This window comes from Cheilinus undulatus, linkage group 12, assembly GCF_018320785.1.
Source record: "Cheilinus undulatus linkage group 12, ASM1832078v1, whole genome shotgun sequence".
NCBI classification, from domain to species: Eukaryota; Metazoa; Chordata; class Actinopteri; order Labriformes; family Labridae; genus Cheilinus; species Cheilinus undulatus.
This window is the reverse complement of record NC_054876.1, coordinates 43,948,823-43,965,305: the sequence shown is the minus strand read 5'-3', so window position 1 is coordinate 43,965,305 and position 16,483 is coordinate 43,948,823.

Genomic DNA, 16,483 nt, shown 5'->3' with positions numbered 1-16,483 from the left:
GACTCAGTGTCAGTTTCATTCTGTTTCATAGCCAGAGACTAATTTCTCACAGGAGCTTTGAGTAGCTTATTGTAGAAGCAGTATAACGTCATGGTCAGTACTGTAAATATTAATTTCATTCCCATGTTCTAGAGGAGAGTTCAACCAAAGAGAGGGAGAGAGACGCGTCCCTGAGTCTGTCCCAGAGGAGGATTCCTAATCTTACTGCTGACCCTGACCTGTCTACCAGAACAAACATTTACCAAAATCCAAAAAATCAATATCTAACTGACAGAGTATTACAATAAAAGCTTCTTTACAGACGAATCTCTTTAATATTGGACATGGTCTGAAGAGGCACTGGTGCTTAAAATAAGTTTTCCCAACATTAAATATTTATTGCAATAAAAGTAATTTTCTTGTGATTAATTATCTTTAAAAAAGGCCAAATTTTGAAGATAATTTATTCTAAGTAAAAAAACTTTCAATCTTCAGGTTCAGACAAATTTGTAGTCTTCTTTCCTTTGTGGCTGTTATTTCATCAGAGCAGAAAACATTCATGGTATCAGAAGATGAGAGGTTAACCATCTTTCATCTCCAGACTCTGAGCTTCAGCCAGCAGCTGTTCTAATAAATCCTGTTACAATGGCAGATGGCAGGGGTGAAGACATTATTAAGATTATCTCACATTTTCAGCTTATATCAGACACTGCAGTTGTCAAGATGCCATCTCTGCATGCCGGCCAAACACTTCTTTTCTGATAAACACGGTCAGTGGAGGACGTTTGTTTGCTGTCACACTGGGTTCATACCTTTGTTAACTTGAGATAACAACACTATTTTAACTTAAAGGAACTAAGCTCTTCTCTTTATGGTGAGTTCAAACAAAGAGGAAGAAGATAACCTTTATTAATTTGTTAATGGGTTAATTTAATTTTACCTCAGTTGTTTAACATAGACTGTATTAACAAGATGGAAATGCACCAATGGAGAATGGGGTGGTGCCTTGCTTAACTGCACCTCAGAAGTACTTAGGAAGTGAACTGACACCTCTCGAGCTACCAGGACTATCACATTTCTGCCCCACCACGGGCCAATCACATTCCTCACAGCCCCACAATGAACTTGGACTCTGGGCTCACATGCCACCATAGAGAAGCTTTAGAAAATCAGATTCTTCTGTGGTTTTATTAGAATTTAAGCAGTTCTTCATTGCCATTTTCTAAATTTTAACATTACAGGGAGCAGTTATGGCTGTTCTTGTTCTCCCGTCGTCATGGAAATCGAAGGCTTGTTGCTGTGGATCCGCCTATCTGCAGCTGTTTCACCAATTAACATCCTGACTTCAATTATCATAACTAGAAACCAGAGCCCTGTGTTGGACTCTCTTCTTGAGCTTCATGGAATGAGTTTTCACAGCCAGGAAGCTGCAAACAAGTCCCACATCACCAAGTCCAATGCCAAGCATCAGAAAGAGGGGTGTAAAGCACACAGACACTTGACTGTGGAGCAGTTGAAACGTCTTCTGCAGAGTGGTGAATCCCATCTCTCTATTTGGCAGTCAGAATGGTGAGTCTGGGTTTGGTGCATGCTGGGAGAATGACACCTGCCTGACTGCACTGTGCCAACTGTGAAGTTTGGTGGAGGAGGGATAATGGTATGGGGCTGTTTTTCAGGGTCTGGGCTAAGGCCCCTTATCTCCATTGAAGGTCAATCTTAATGCTTCAGCGTACCAAGACATTTTGGACAAAGCTACGCTTCCAACTGTGTGGCAACAGTTTGGTGAAGGCCCTTTTCTATTCCAACATGTACGTGCCTTTGGGATGAACACGGAGATTGTGAGCCAGGCTTTCGCGTCCAAAAACAATGACTGACCTCATAAATGCTGAATGAATACAGAATGAATGGGCACAAATTCCCACAGAAACATTCCAAAATCTTGTGGAAAGCCTTCAAAGAAGAGTAATAATTGCAAAAGGGGGACTGACTCCATATTAAAGTTCATGTATTTGGATACAACATCTTACAGTCCCTATCTGTGTAATGGTGAAGACGCCAAGTACTTCTCCTGTAATTCAACAGTGGTAAAGTGGAGTAGTAGTTCTAAGATATTAAAAATAGCAATAACTAGACAAGGTTAAAGCAGGGATTCTATCACAGACCCGTATAGATATGTCCTCATGAGCACACCATGATCTCCAACACCACAGCTTACACCACAAAGAGAAGCAAGTCTAAAAGATTCTAGAGCAGTGATCATCAACTGGCACCTGGGGGCCACATTAGGTCCCCATATCTTCCCATCCGGCCCCCAAAGCATGATCAAATTAATTAGATCATTTATTTTTTTAATACATTCCCTACAGCTATTAAAACAACTCCAAAAACACTGAGGAGACCGAAACTATTATATCAGGAATGACTTAATGTTTCATTTTCAGAAATCCATCTGTGAGCCATTATTAGCAGATATAAAGCATTTTAAACATGTATTTATCACTCTATTATTGATAAAAATGGGAATGAACAATAACATATAAAGATAGGGAAAAAGACTATATATATATATATATATATATATATACGTACATAGTTTTATATATATAACAATGGGAGTAAAAACAACAAAAACATTAAAATAGGAATAAAGCATGAAAATATAAAGATGGGAATAAATAAATAAATATAAAAAAATGGAAATAAAGAAAAATACAAAATGAGAATAAGAAATTAAAACATTGAAATCAAGAGAAAGAATAAAAATATAAAAATGGGGGAAAAATTAAAATTCAGAAATGGCAAAAAAGAATAAATTACAAAAATGAGAATAAAGAAAAAGATATAAAAATGTAAAAAACAATTTAAATTTAGAAATGGGAAAAAAAAGAATAAATTACAAAAATGAGAATAAAAATAAAAATGTAAAAATGGGAATGAAAATTAAGCATTTATGTTTTTCAGTTGATTCATGATAATAATAATAATAAAAAAAGTTCTAATGAAACTTTTGGCCTAAAGTGTCTTGGGAGTGCAATTTTCCTGCTTGGGTTTTTCACTTATCACAGAAATCTTTTGCTAAAATATCTCAGTTCCCCCCTTGTGGCTGGCTGCGATAGAGGTTAATTTTGTACATTTAAAAAATAAATAAATAAATTAGTAATCAAATATATATATATATATATATGTGTGTGTGTGTGTGTGTGTGTAAATAAACTAATATAAAAATTATTATGAAATTTAGTTTATTTGAAAGTTTGGCCACCAATGTCCCTGTTTAGGAAAGAGCTGGCCCTCGTACAAATGTCGTTGATGACCCCTGCTCTAGAGAGACCCACATCATCAGACCTACCACACAGCATGCAAAGATGTGGACTTGGCTCATCTGTCTTCCTCTAAAAAATGAAACAATGAAACAGAAAAGATGAATATCTGTCAGCTTAGTTTCACAGCAGAATAAAAGGCATCGCTGAATCCTTCTGTGCTCAGGAACAAACTGTCAAGACAACAAAATGTAAATCATAAACACTTTTCACAAAACCATGGCTGAGTCTCCTCGAATATCAACAATTCAGTCCAGACAGTGGACTGACTCAGGGAGAGCAGCAGTCTGACACTTTAATCTGTAATGAGGGAAACAGGCTGAAAATCATATAAACCAGCTAAAATGCCTCAGAGGGAGTAACCCTTCTACATTACCATAGTAGTCTGGGTTACCTTGCTCAGTCTGGGGCTCTGATTAAAGCAGACACCTGGAGTGGGGGCAGGTTGGCTACTCTGACTCAAACAGGGAGAGACAAGGGCTGAATTTCCAAAAGATGTTAATGATATCATTAGTGTTAGACCAAAAACTGAACATGCAAACCAGTTATTTACAGCCCAGCTTGTCAACATGAGGCTGGGATCAATCAGGACACAGATTTACTACACCTGGAAACAAAAGAAACCTCATGAGAGTTCAGATTAAAGTCAGACTGACTAGTGTTTCTCTGCAGGTTTTTCCCTTATTTGCACATGACAAACAGCGTCTGTGCTTATAAAGGCATGAAACTCCTTAACTCGTATCCACAGCCCCTTATGTTGGCTTTTTGTTCTGTTCAGTGTTAAGCCAGAGTCAGAATATGCAATCATTTAGTCTGTTACGATTTAGATTAACCGATCAGAGCCAGAAATCTGTGCTTTGACTTCACCGACAAAAATGACAGACTAAGACGATTGCTCAATGCAACCCATGTGATGATGTTGGAGGGAGGAGGGGCTGAGTTGCACTTGTAAAACAACTGTAAACATCCATCCATTTTCTTCTGCTTGTCCGGGGCAAGGTCGCGGTTGCGGCAGGCTATGCAAGTACGCAGACATCCCTCTTCCCAGTGACATTTTGTAACTCCTCCAGGGGATTCCAAGGTGTTCCCAGGCCAGATGAGATATAACATCCATCCAGCAAATTCTGGGTCTGCCCAGGGGTCTCCTTCCAGTTGGCCATGCCTGGAAGACCTCCACAGGGAGGGGACAAGAAAACATCCTTATCAGATGCCCCAACAGCCTCAATTCCTTTAGCAATGAAGGAGCAGCAGCTCTCCCTCCGTAAGTTGAAGGGTGCTTTCACATAAGGCCCAGTTGTTTTGAACCATGCCACAGCGCAATTCCTCCCCCTTCCCCCACTGGCTTGCTTTCACACTAGCAACATCGAACCGTGCCCAGGCCCACTTGCGTATTTACTCAGTCTGAAGCAGCAGGTGGCGGTATGCACATAACTGGTTTACAACCCCGCCAAGGAGGAGAAAGAAGAAGAAGCTACCATGGCAACCACTCTGGTCATAACTTGAGCGCAGATTGTTTTGACCCGGCAAAAAGTCCATCCTGCAGCCATGGATGATTTAAAATCACTTTTTAAGATGCCAGAAACTTCGCTCTTCGTATCTGCACATCTACTACAGCTCAGAGGATTGAATGGGCTCGCGCTGTGCAGATACAGCAGTTTTTAAGGTGACAGGACACTTTTATTGCCTTTGCACCTTCTCTCACCGACTCCAACTTGTGTTCATCTGTAAGGTGAGTCACAACAGACCGTTTATTGACTGGATTCTGATCATTTCTGCCCTTTATTGAGGAAAAATGTGAACAAAGTGCTGTGCTGTAGAAAGAAGTTTAGCTTTATGATGACATCATAAAGCTGATACAGCGCTCTGTCCCATATCCAGGCACGGTTGCATTCACATCTCATCCGAACTGAGCGAGAGTCCACTTGAATCGCACCTGAGACCACCCCCCCAAGTAGGCCCAGGCCCACGCAGTTCGTTTGCATTCACATTACCAAGAAGAACCGGACTTTGGGCTCAAGAGCACTCGGATCCGGGACCGGGCCCCTAATGTGAAAGCACCCTAAGATCATCACCCTCTCTGAGGCTGACTCTAGACCCTTCTGAGGAATCTTATTTTGACCGTTTGAACCTGCGATCTCATTCTTTCAGTCATTACCCAAAGCATGACCAGAGGTGAGGGTTGGATTGACTGGCAAATTGAGAGCGTTGCCTTCTGGCTCGGCTCCCTCTTCACCACAACGTTCTGGAACAACATCTACAAACTGCCCCAATGCATTCTGGGCTGTAAACAAATATAGTGCATTTACTATACTATCCAAATGTCACAATGAATGCAACACTAGCTTCATGTCATGCAGGTAGCAGACACTCACAGGCTGCTATTTCTTTATCATTTCTATTTAGTCCGTCCCTCTGTGACTCATCATAAAGGCAGACATGTTGTTGTCAGAGCATGACAAACTTATCCTCTTTCTCAAAGCTTCATCTCACAGCACCGTCTTCAAAAACATGTCTCTGCTAAGAGAAGCTTTCAGTGTGTCTTTTTGCTCTTGTCATAATAAAGAAATGTGGTTGAAGTCTAATTAAAAAGATGCTTTTCTACCAGACATGTTCCAATACCTTTTATTCATTCCCAATACCGATACCAAGACGTTGGGTACCAGCAGATACCAAGTTCTGCTCCGATACCGGTGTGAACTTTCTGGACCGACTGTGCAGACTAGTAAATTATTTTAGACCTACATTTGACTCAGAACATGACTCAACAAATAGAGAATCTAGAGCTGATGACAATAAGGAGCTGTGCTTCAGTAAGCATTGTATTGTTCTACCAGAAGAGCTGTCCACACATGCTGGTCCATGCTGTTGTTGTTTCAAAGTTTGGTGCAGTGGTTGCCACTTAAACACGTCTGTGAGGCATCCCTGAACCGCTGTGATGTCACCGCAGTGCGCTCGGAAGCGGCTTAGATGGTCTTGGACCCTGCTCCAGAGCAGGACGATTCTGGGCTCGGCCTATCTCGGCATGGCTAAACTGCAACACGGCTTGATTTGGATGGAACAGCCAAAAGTTATAGTGAAAAAGCCCCATATGACCCTCGAGATGGAGCGACAGATTTTCGGGGTCAATGGGTCCTGAAACCCAGCAACTGTTAAGTCTAGCTATAAACACTTTGAAAACATGTCTGACTTTGGCTTTAGTCCTTTAGCTTGATGCTAACATACAATGGAAATAGCTAGAAATAGGCTAACATTGCAGTGGTGGTCATGGTGCACACAGAGGGCAAACCTTATATTTTTATCTGTTTGTAGCATGGGATGAACACCACAACCTTACAGGAACTTTGTATGGCAGAGGGATAAAAATTTAGAAACCCCATGTGCAGAAACTGGACTGGTCATTAAGAAAAATGCTCCTGGAGACCTGTGAGTGTCCATTATTGCAGCATTTATTTCTAAATTTATGTTCACAGAGGGATGCAGCCTTTTACACACTCCCACAGCCGAGCACCCATTCCATCAGAGCACCTACTCAGGCACTCACATTTACGCGTTGGGGTAATTTAAATTGTTCACTCCAGCTGAGCTCCCTGTCTGTGGATTGTGGGAGGAAAGTGAAGCGCCTGGAGGAATCCCACGCAAGCAGACACACAGAGAACATGCGAGCCCCCTCGCCGAGAGGATCAGTTGCTTAGGAACAGCATTGTTCATCAACTGGGGGTGTGATCACTTCTGAGCGAGGTGTGGGATTAATCACATGAACTTGCGTGTAAGTGCTTGCAGGGCTCTGATGATGCTCACAGAGCCGTGGGGTGGGTGGAAAGGTGAGCTGATGCACCAACCACCAGCTGGAGGAAAGATCGATGGATGACATCAGGGGAAGAGGACATTAATAGAAATATGAGCTTTATCAAATATATAAATAATCTACAGAGTGTTTTAATGTTTTTCCATTGGAAACAATCGTCTGCCTGCTAGGGAACATCTGAAGATGCCATATGTTACTGAAAACTTTCCCTCTGGCCAGAATTATTCCATTTATAGAGCTGGATTAAAGTACTGTAGACCAACATTTGTCTTTAATGGAGCCAGACCAGAAAACTTTTAATGCCTGCTAATTAGTAGGACTCATTTTTACCGATTTAAACTGGTTCAAGTCCAGACATGAGCCAGTTGAAATAAAGCATTAATTTTCATACATGGATGAAATAGGAGTAATTTTTAGCAGGTTTTTACAGAGATATTGCTTTTGTTGTTCAGAATCTTCTCCTTTATCTTCATTTCTATAAATTATTTAATGATATGTAATGTGTTCACTGGTTTATGGGAATATGGGTTGTATATCACTGATTCCCAGCCTGTTTCCATTGACCCCCCCCCCCCCCAAGAACAAACATGAAAAAAATGGTGACACTTTCTAGCCAAAGTTAGCATAATTTTTAAATTATGGTTGTATAAATCCAAACTAAGTAGCCCTAAACACCATTTATTTCACCCAAAACCCATTGTATGAATTACTTATTATTGTTATACCATGACACCCCCACACCCCAGATCCCTGGAGCCCCCCTTAAGGGGGTCCCGGACCCCAGGTTGGGAACCAAGGCTGTATATCATGAATTATATTCATAGTTTCTCTAAAAAGTCTACACACCCTTTTTAAAATGCTGCAGTTGTTTTGTGGTGTGAGTTATTATTCCTGTATTAAGAGACAAAAATGCAACTTTTGCACCTTTCTTAGATGCCAAAACATCATCATTTACCCTGCTCTATTTCTCTCTATCACCGCAAATTTAGGTTAAAATGTTGAAAATCAGAAGTTTATGTCAATCTGTAGTTTTTTCCTATCTATACCTCTAATAATTGAAATACAACCAAGTAGCTTGTGCCATTTTAGGCCTGATGATATTTATTAGGATCCAAATATTGAAAATTTTTAAAACTGTAGGCATGATATGTCATATCAGAACCTTTTCTACCTCTAATATTACCTATAACATATTCAGTTCAACTGAAAACAGTTAGCATGCTTGCCCAGTCTCCTTTTTATTGTTGAATCATGAATGCGGATCCTAACTGAGTCAGTGAGGCCTGCAGGTCTTTAGATGGTGTTCTGGGTTCTTTTGGGACCTCCTGGATGAGTCGTCCATACGCTCTTGTAGTGATTTTTTGGGCTGGCCACTCATGAGAAGGTTCACCACTGTTCCATGTTTTTCTCCATTTGTGGATAATGGCTCTCATCATGGTTAAATGGAGTCCAAAAGCCTTAGAAATGGCTTTTAACTCTTTCCAGACTGATATGTCAATGGCTTTGTTTCTCATCTTTTCTTGAATTTCTTGAGATGGTGCCATGATGTGTTGCTTTTTGGATTTTTTTTTTTAGCCTTCTTCACTTTATCAGTCAGGTTCTATTTAAGGGATTTCTGGACTCAACAGGTCCGGCAGTAATCAGGCCCTGGGTGTGGCGAGTGAAATTGAACTCAGCTTTCAAAAGCAAAAAAATAAAGTTGTTAATCACAGTTTATTCATGATATAAAAAGGAGGGTAATTACTTCACATAGGGACAGGTAGATTTGAGGACTTTTTTCCCTTTATAAAGTGTAAATCTTTTGTGTGTTATTGAGTCAAAGTGATTAATTTTATATTGCATACTTTCATACTCCGAGGATGGTGTTGTCATATACGACGAGAAGAGACAGGTGTTATTCAAAGTTAAATCACTTTTTAACCGTAACTTGTAGGCAATTACTTGTTTTTTTCCTCAGAAAGCCCTCCGTTAGGCCTTTCTGATGACCCTCTCCACACATTCGTAGGTCTTACAGAGCATTTTCTAGTGAGCCTGGAACTTGCCCGACTCTCCAATGCCTTTAAAGGTTACATCCGCATCAGTAACTCCAATACTGAACATGTTTTTATCCATTTATAATCCATTTTTCAATCATTCCTGCAGTTAGCTGGTTAGCCTGCTGCCATATTGTCTTTTTATATCCCAGAATGCATCGTGACTGGGCCGTGACAACCAATGGGAGCTGTTCTGTTGTCACATCATGCTTTGCTGAACAGCGCATGTGCATGGACTTAGAAACTAAAGGAGACAGACTGAATGACTCATAATAGAGAGAAATAAACACAGGGTGGCTGTAATTGGTCCCTCAGAGTCACTGCATTCTAAATAATGGTTAAACTCCCAAATGTGTGCACCAAAAGTTTTTTAAAAAATCCTGTGACATTGCTGCAGCAAATTTACTCTTAAAGCACAGGTTGTCCTAAAGAAAATGATGTTTAGAGCTTGACTGTGCTCCACAGGGTTGGTTTTTTACAAACTTTTGAAAGGTCACATATTTTTTCCTTTTCAGACAAGTTCATATTGGTCTCAGAGGTCCACAAAACGTGCCTGTGAAGTCTGTTGCTGAGAAAACACTCCAGTACAGGATTTTTTTTGCATGTCTAAAAAACCCCTTTATTTCAGCCCTGCTCTGAACGAGCTGTTTCTGTGTCTGTGGCTTTAAATGTTAATGAGCTGTCTGACTCCGCCTCTGACCACACCCATATCTGGAAATGGATGTGGCTTAATAGATCAGGAGAGGAGGGTGGAAATTTCTTCCATGTGGGGAGGGCCACCCAATCCTGGGGGCGGGACTAACTCCTGGGAAAATCTGAGAAGGACATGTTTCAGCACACATTTCTTAAAGGTGTTGTTGGGGGGGGGGACTTTTCTGGTACTTGAGGGGATTGTGGACAGGCCAGGGGCACATGTTTTGTTAGAAAACCTGAATAAAGGATTTTTGCATAATATGTGCCCTTTAAGACAAAATGTCAAGACAAAACAGAATAGTTAAAAAAAAAGCTGAGAACTCTAATGGTTAAATGAAATCATCATTTAATCATCATTTTTGTCTAATGTTAGAATTTGTTTGATGATATAAAAATAATGTTAATGAGCTCCGCCCCTGACTCCGCCCCTCTCAGGAAATGGATGTGGTTCTCCTCTCAGGAGGATCAGAAGAGGAGGGTGGAACTTTTCCCAAACAGAGAGGCCCAACCAAACCTGGGGGCGGGGCTAACTCCCCACGTGGGGCGCAGGGGGGTGGGGGGGATTTTTCTGGTACTTGAGGGGATTGTGGACAGGCCAGGGGCCTGACTTTTTGCATTATATGTCCCCTTTAATAGGAAAAACATGCATGAGCTTCCAGCTTATGGGCACATGGCATTCATCAGTTTCAGAGCACAGTTGTGAGCAATTCAGCAGTTTAAGAATTCAGCATAAACATGTTATTAGTTTATCTTAGAAACTTTCTTAAGAATGAATATAAGAAGATAGAGCTGTGCAAAGTATAAGATAACCTGGCCAGTTTTTGGCCTGATCCCACCAAAGTCACTAAAGGCTCAATTTGGTGGTTCTAAAGATTATCTTGACAGATTGTTCTGTGGTGTTAAGAGTGCTCTTTTCCACTCAGATCATACCGCTCTGACCTGAGTGTGGACTCTGGTTGTGGATGAACAGAGCTGTTAATGTGTGGTGCTGTGTTGGTCATCTCACAATAAGAACAATTACATAACACATAGCTTAAGAGTTAAAAATCTTTCAGTGCATGGCAGGCTTAAGTTGAAATGTGCATTTAATGGAGATACACAGGATTACTTTAAGCATCTGTATTAAGGCCAGATGCCATGACCAAGTGTTGGTATGTCACACCTGGGAATGAGAAGAGCTGAATATGCATCTAACAGCCAGGCCAGTGCCGGGTGAGTCAGATAATATCCATAATGATGTATGGAGGAAAAAGTACACAGAGGAGCAGGTGCTGACGGTGACAAACATCACTCTGATCACTGGCAGTGGTGCAGCTCCTGCACAAAGGTTGCATCCATTGAGGCGTATTTACACAGCTGATGGGCAGGTGTTCAAAGCGAGGAAGGAGGAGGATTCATGGTTTCTCTCAAGCCTTTCTTCATCATTTCTATCTCTTTCTGTGATTTCAAATGTGACCCAGCATCTCTCTGAGGGGAATCAGCTCAACAGTGAGGTCTACTTCTCATGTTTAATGTGACTAATGATGCTTTTGTCATGTGATGATTAACGTAAGCCTGTGGCCAAACAGGTTTAAACGCTGCTGTTAATGCCTGAATCAGACTCTCAGTAAGTGACGGTCCATGAATCTCCTGAATCAGTGCTTAAAACACCCCATATGTTTGATACATATGTAGGAGGATTCGTCTGTTTTTCTTTCACTCCCTTGACTCTCTGGGTGGTAAATTTGAATGTGTGGGAAAAAAATGTCATACTGTATTCATAATCACCTGTGCTGCAGTGCTGTATAAATAAATAATGAAATAGAAAAAAAAAAAACAGCGAACAATTATCCCCATTTGTACAATTATCACATCTCTCCCCCAGCTTTTCACACCAGCTTGTTGTGTGGCGTGGTGGAGCAGTATATTACACCTCTACACATGCTCCTGTGAGGTTTGTGCTTATGAAATGTTGAAATGAAAGATAATTCAAAAACCAGGGTGATACCTGATGTAATGCTGCAGGTTTTTATTTGCAGGTTTCTCCTCGTCTTTGTCCTGTAAAAGGAGAGAAACGTGAGAATAATCGGCTGCATCAGTGAAAGAAAAGTGCTGAAAAAGTGAACTCATTATAGATGAAATAATTAACAGGAGAGACCCCCAACATGGAGACAAGGGCAATCAACACCTCTCAGATGCTCTCTCTCCAAGAAATTAAAGGATGATTTCATATTTTTCTTTGTGTTATACAAATAATTTCACATCTTTACATGCATGTTGGAAGCCATGTTGATGGCTGTAATCTTCTCCGCTTAAGCTAAGGCCCCGTTCACACGATGTTTTGCTTCCTTTTCTGTTTCCAAAAAGGTTCCACGTTCAGACGTTTTCAAAACGATCTCCGTTCACACGAGACTGCGGGAAACACGAAAAACGATGTAGTATACATACCAGGCCAGTAGATGGCGGTGTGATTTTTCTCCGTCCAATATCCCCTTTGGACTGCCCTTCGACAGCGTATGGGTTGAGTTAGAATCTTGTGCAGGCATGAAATACGTCTCCGCTGGTCCAAGTGATGGTGAAGTATATCAACACTTTGTTGGAGAAGTACAGTTAAATTCAGAAGAGTGAATAGCACGAACAGTACACTGGTGTCGGCCATCTTTGTTTTGTTTTGGGCTTCCCACCCATGCCTTATAAGCCTACTCGCGCATGGATATTTACTGCAGGCACAGTGCGCATGTCTGTTTTCAGAAAGTGCCGGTTTCCCTGTTTACACGGGGATGGGGGCGTCTTGAAAAACTTCCACTCTGGACCCGGTTTCCAAAAAGTTCTGTTTTCAGGCACCAAAACGCTGTTGCCGTGTAAAGGGACAGCCAAAACGTTACAAAACTTTGCGTTTTCACTGAAAATGTTGTCGTGTAAACTTAGCCTAATACTCTAGTGCATAGGTTACCAAAGTGCAACCCCCCCCCCCACTGACTTAAGCATATAGAAGAGGAGCGTTTCTTTGTAGTCACCTCAGATTCAACCATGCGGTTGTAGTTCAAGGCCAAGCCACTGTCTGCATTTTGGACTTAGTGAAAAATTCTATTCAATTTACAGGGGATATATTATGCATAAATCACTTCATCAGGCTTTTCTAACAAAAATATGTGCCCCTGGCCCATCCACAATCCCCTCAAGTACCAGAAAAACAAGCTTGCTGAATCAAGCCCTTGTCAGATTTTCCCCTCGCGGTGTCATGTGGAGAGTTAGCCCTGCCTCCAGGTTTGGTTGGCCCTCCCCGCTTGGAAGAAAGTTTCCCCCTCCTCTCCTTATCCTCCTCTGAGCTGGCAGCTGAGTGGAGGATCAGGAGAGCCACATCCATTTCCTGAGAGGGGCGGAGTCAGACAGCTCAGTAACATTTAAAGCCACAGACACAGAAACAGCTCGTTCAGTTCTGAGCAGGGCTGAAACAGAGGGGGTTTTAGACATGCAAAAATCCTGTACTGGAGTGACTGCTTTTTCAGCAACAAACTTCACAGGCATGTTTTAGGGACCTCTGAGACCAATATGAACTTGTCTTAATGGGGTAAAATGACCTTTAAGGAAGAAGATGTGCCAGGATTGCATGAAGTTATGATTTCACTGGTAACCGGAGAGATAAGGGCCTTTTAAGGTAATACTGGGGGCTGTAACCAACCACCTGACCTTTGGCACCTCAGCAGGAAGTGAACTGGCATCTCCCCACCCAGACCAGTTTCCAGACCTGGTCCAACAGGGACTTGACCTGACGACCCTTCCATTGCTGAGTAACTGCAGCCCAACAGAAGACCTTCTGATACACCTCAATTTGTATGTCCTGTTCAGCTTGTGGCTAATTTACCTCTGCATACTGGGAACTGTGATGCATGTTGTGTGCTGCCTCTCTCCACTATCACAGTTCAATTAATAATTTCCCTGATGAAGAAACCAATGAGGTTATATGTCTTCATTTAGAACGTGGATGATATAAAATCCTCATATAATAAATGCACACACTTTATCACACACTAGTGCTTTGTGGCAGGGTCATCATTAAAAACGAAGAAAAATCAATTTGTAGAGGGCATTTCCTCTCTGCATGTGTTAGAGTCTGATTCATTCTTTCCTTAAGCTGTTTCCTGTGTGCACAAAAGGAAAGTTCGTCTCTGTCTTTGTGTGTGTGCACTGTAAGTGTGTGTACGTGCATGCATGGTAAACCGGCTTTTGTGCTATTCATTAGAAATTCTGCTGACAGAGACTCACACAGAAAAGAGTGGTGTGTGCGTGGAGAGAATATCAAGAGGATTGTCCCGGCCAGGAGATGGCCTGCAGCTTTAAAGATATCAGCTCCTTTATATGAAGAAGCATAATGTCACACACACTCACAAACACACGTATTGAGTGGACAACAAGTGTGTAGACAGATATGTGTTTAGCATTCAGACCCACAAACATTTCTCATTACAGTTTTAATAATCGTGATTAACACAGGCTGCAGCCAGAGCGCGCTGGCACTGAGGAGAATGGTGACTCAATAATATGCAGCCTCATAATGTACAGTGTCATTAAGAGATAGAAAAGGAGAGTTTCACTCATGGTTTGAGTTTTTAATGAAGCTGACAGCAGTGGAAAGAAGCTAAGCAGACTTTAGTATTTTGTGATACTTGAATTTAAATGAGGATTTCTATTTTCTGCTATTTTAGTAGCAAGGATTTTGGGCGGGCAATGGCGTACATTTTAGACCACCACATTTTCTCCATAACTTTAGCTAGCTAACTGATCCCTGTGGTAAATGAAGCAGAGGTCACTGAATGAAACTGTAGTTTTAAAACACTCATACTGTTGATACCCCCAACCACCACCACCATAGACAAAGAGCATTTGTTGATAAACTAATGAGAAATAAATTCATTAATTCATAAAAAAGAAGTAGCTGGCAAGCATCTTGTGAGGATTCAAAGATCTGTTAGAGACTGACAAGGTAAAACAAAATTAACAAATTTTGTGTCACTTCTTATTTCTCATATTTTATTTTATCGTATAGCTGTGTATCATATTGTATGGCATCATCGTTGCATCACATCATATCGTATCGTATTACACTGTTCATATTGTACCCCATCGTATCTTATCATATCCTATCCTATTGCATTGTATCTTATCTTATCCTGTTGTGCCATTTCATATTGTATCGTATCGTATTGCATCGTATCGTACTGTACCCTATCATTTCGTATCATGTCTTATCATATCGTATTGTTACGTACTGTATCGTTTGTATTGTATCGTATTGCATCGTATCGTAACTCATTGTATCGTAGTGCATTGTTTCATATTGTAGCCAATTGTATCATAACGTATCTTATTATATCAAATCATATTATATAGTATCTTTTTGTATTGTATTGCATCGTATTGCATTGTACGGTGCTGTATCGTATCGTATTGTACCATAGTATTTTGCATTGTTTCATATTATACCGTATTCTACCATATTGTATCGTGTCTTATCATATTGTATCATATTGTATTGTGTGAATGGTAACGGATTTTATCGTATCATATCATATTGCATTATATTGTATCATACTGTATTGCATTGTATCCTATTGTATCGTATTGTATCTTATATCTCATTGTATGTATCGTATTTCATCATATGGAGACATATATCATATTGCATAACAATGTATCGCATTGCATTGCATCATTTTGTATTGCATTGTGTCGTATCTCAACATTTTGTATCGCCTCGCATCGTATTGTATTGTATCTAATCTCATCATATCGAATCACAAATCGTATTGTATCGGTTTGTACTGTATCCCATTTTTTTGCATCGCCTTGCATTGTATCATATCGCATCACAGCTTGTTGTATCGTGTTGCATCACATAGCATCATGTCATATATTGTTTTGCATCACATTTTTTTGTATGGTATTGTATCATATCAGAAGTATCATATCTTATATACCATATCACATTGCATCCGATCGCATCTTATATCACATTACATCGCATTGCATTGTATCGTACCATATCATCATATCACATCATTTTGCGTTGTTAATAGTGTTGCATTGTATCATATAATATTGTATTGTAGTGTAATGCATCACATTTCATTATATTGCTTTGTATTGTAACATACTTTAATGTACTGCAATTAGGGGTGTCACCATTAATCTCAGTATTTCTGTAGTTAATCAGGATTAATCGCACTCTTTATAAACTCTAAAATTTTTCTCATTTTGGATTTTTTCACAGTCTTAAACAAAGGGTAACTGACTTCTAGACCTGCATTTATAGGTAGATTAAAGATTTTAACATGAACTTCACAGAAAAAAGAAACTTGTTTTGCAATAAAAAGGAAATACATGAACAGTTAAAAAGTAATTATCTAATAACACAGGGTTCAGATGACTTCTGACATGTCCATTGAGTTGTCTGTGCGTTTTAAAGTGAAATGAGTATCATAACATATCAAGTTGTATCGTATTCTATCATCTGGTATTGCATCCAATCTAGTCACATCACACTGAGCTCAGATTAAGATTATCTTTAATGTCCCACAGCGTAAAATACGTTTTGGAACAGCAACAAACCAAAGACAACACACAGAAGGACAACTTCAGAGGTAGAAATATCATATGTTTCATGTACTGTATGT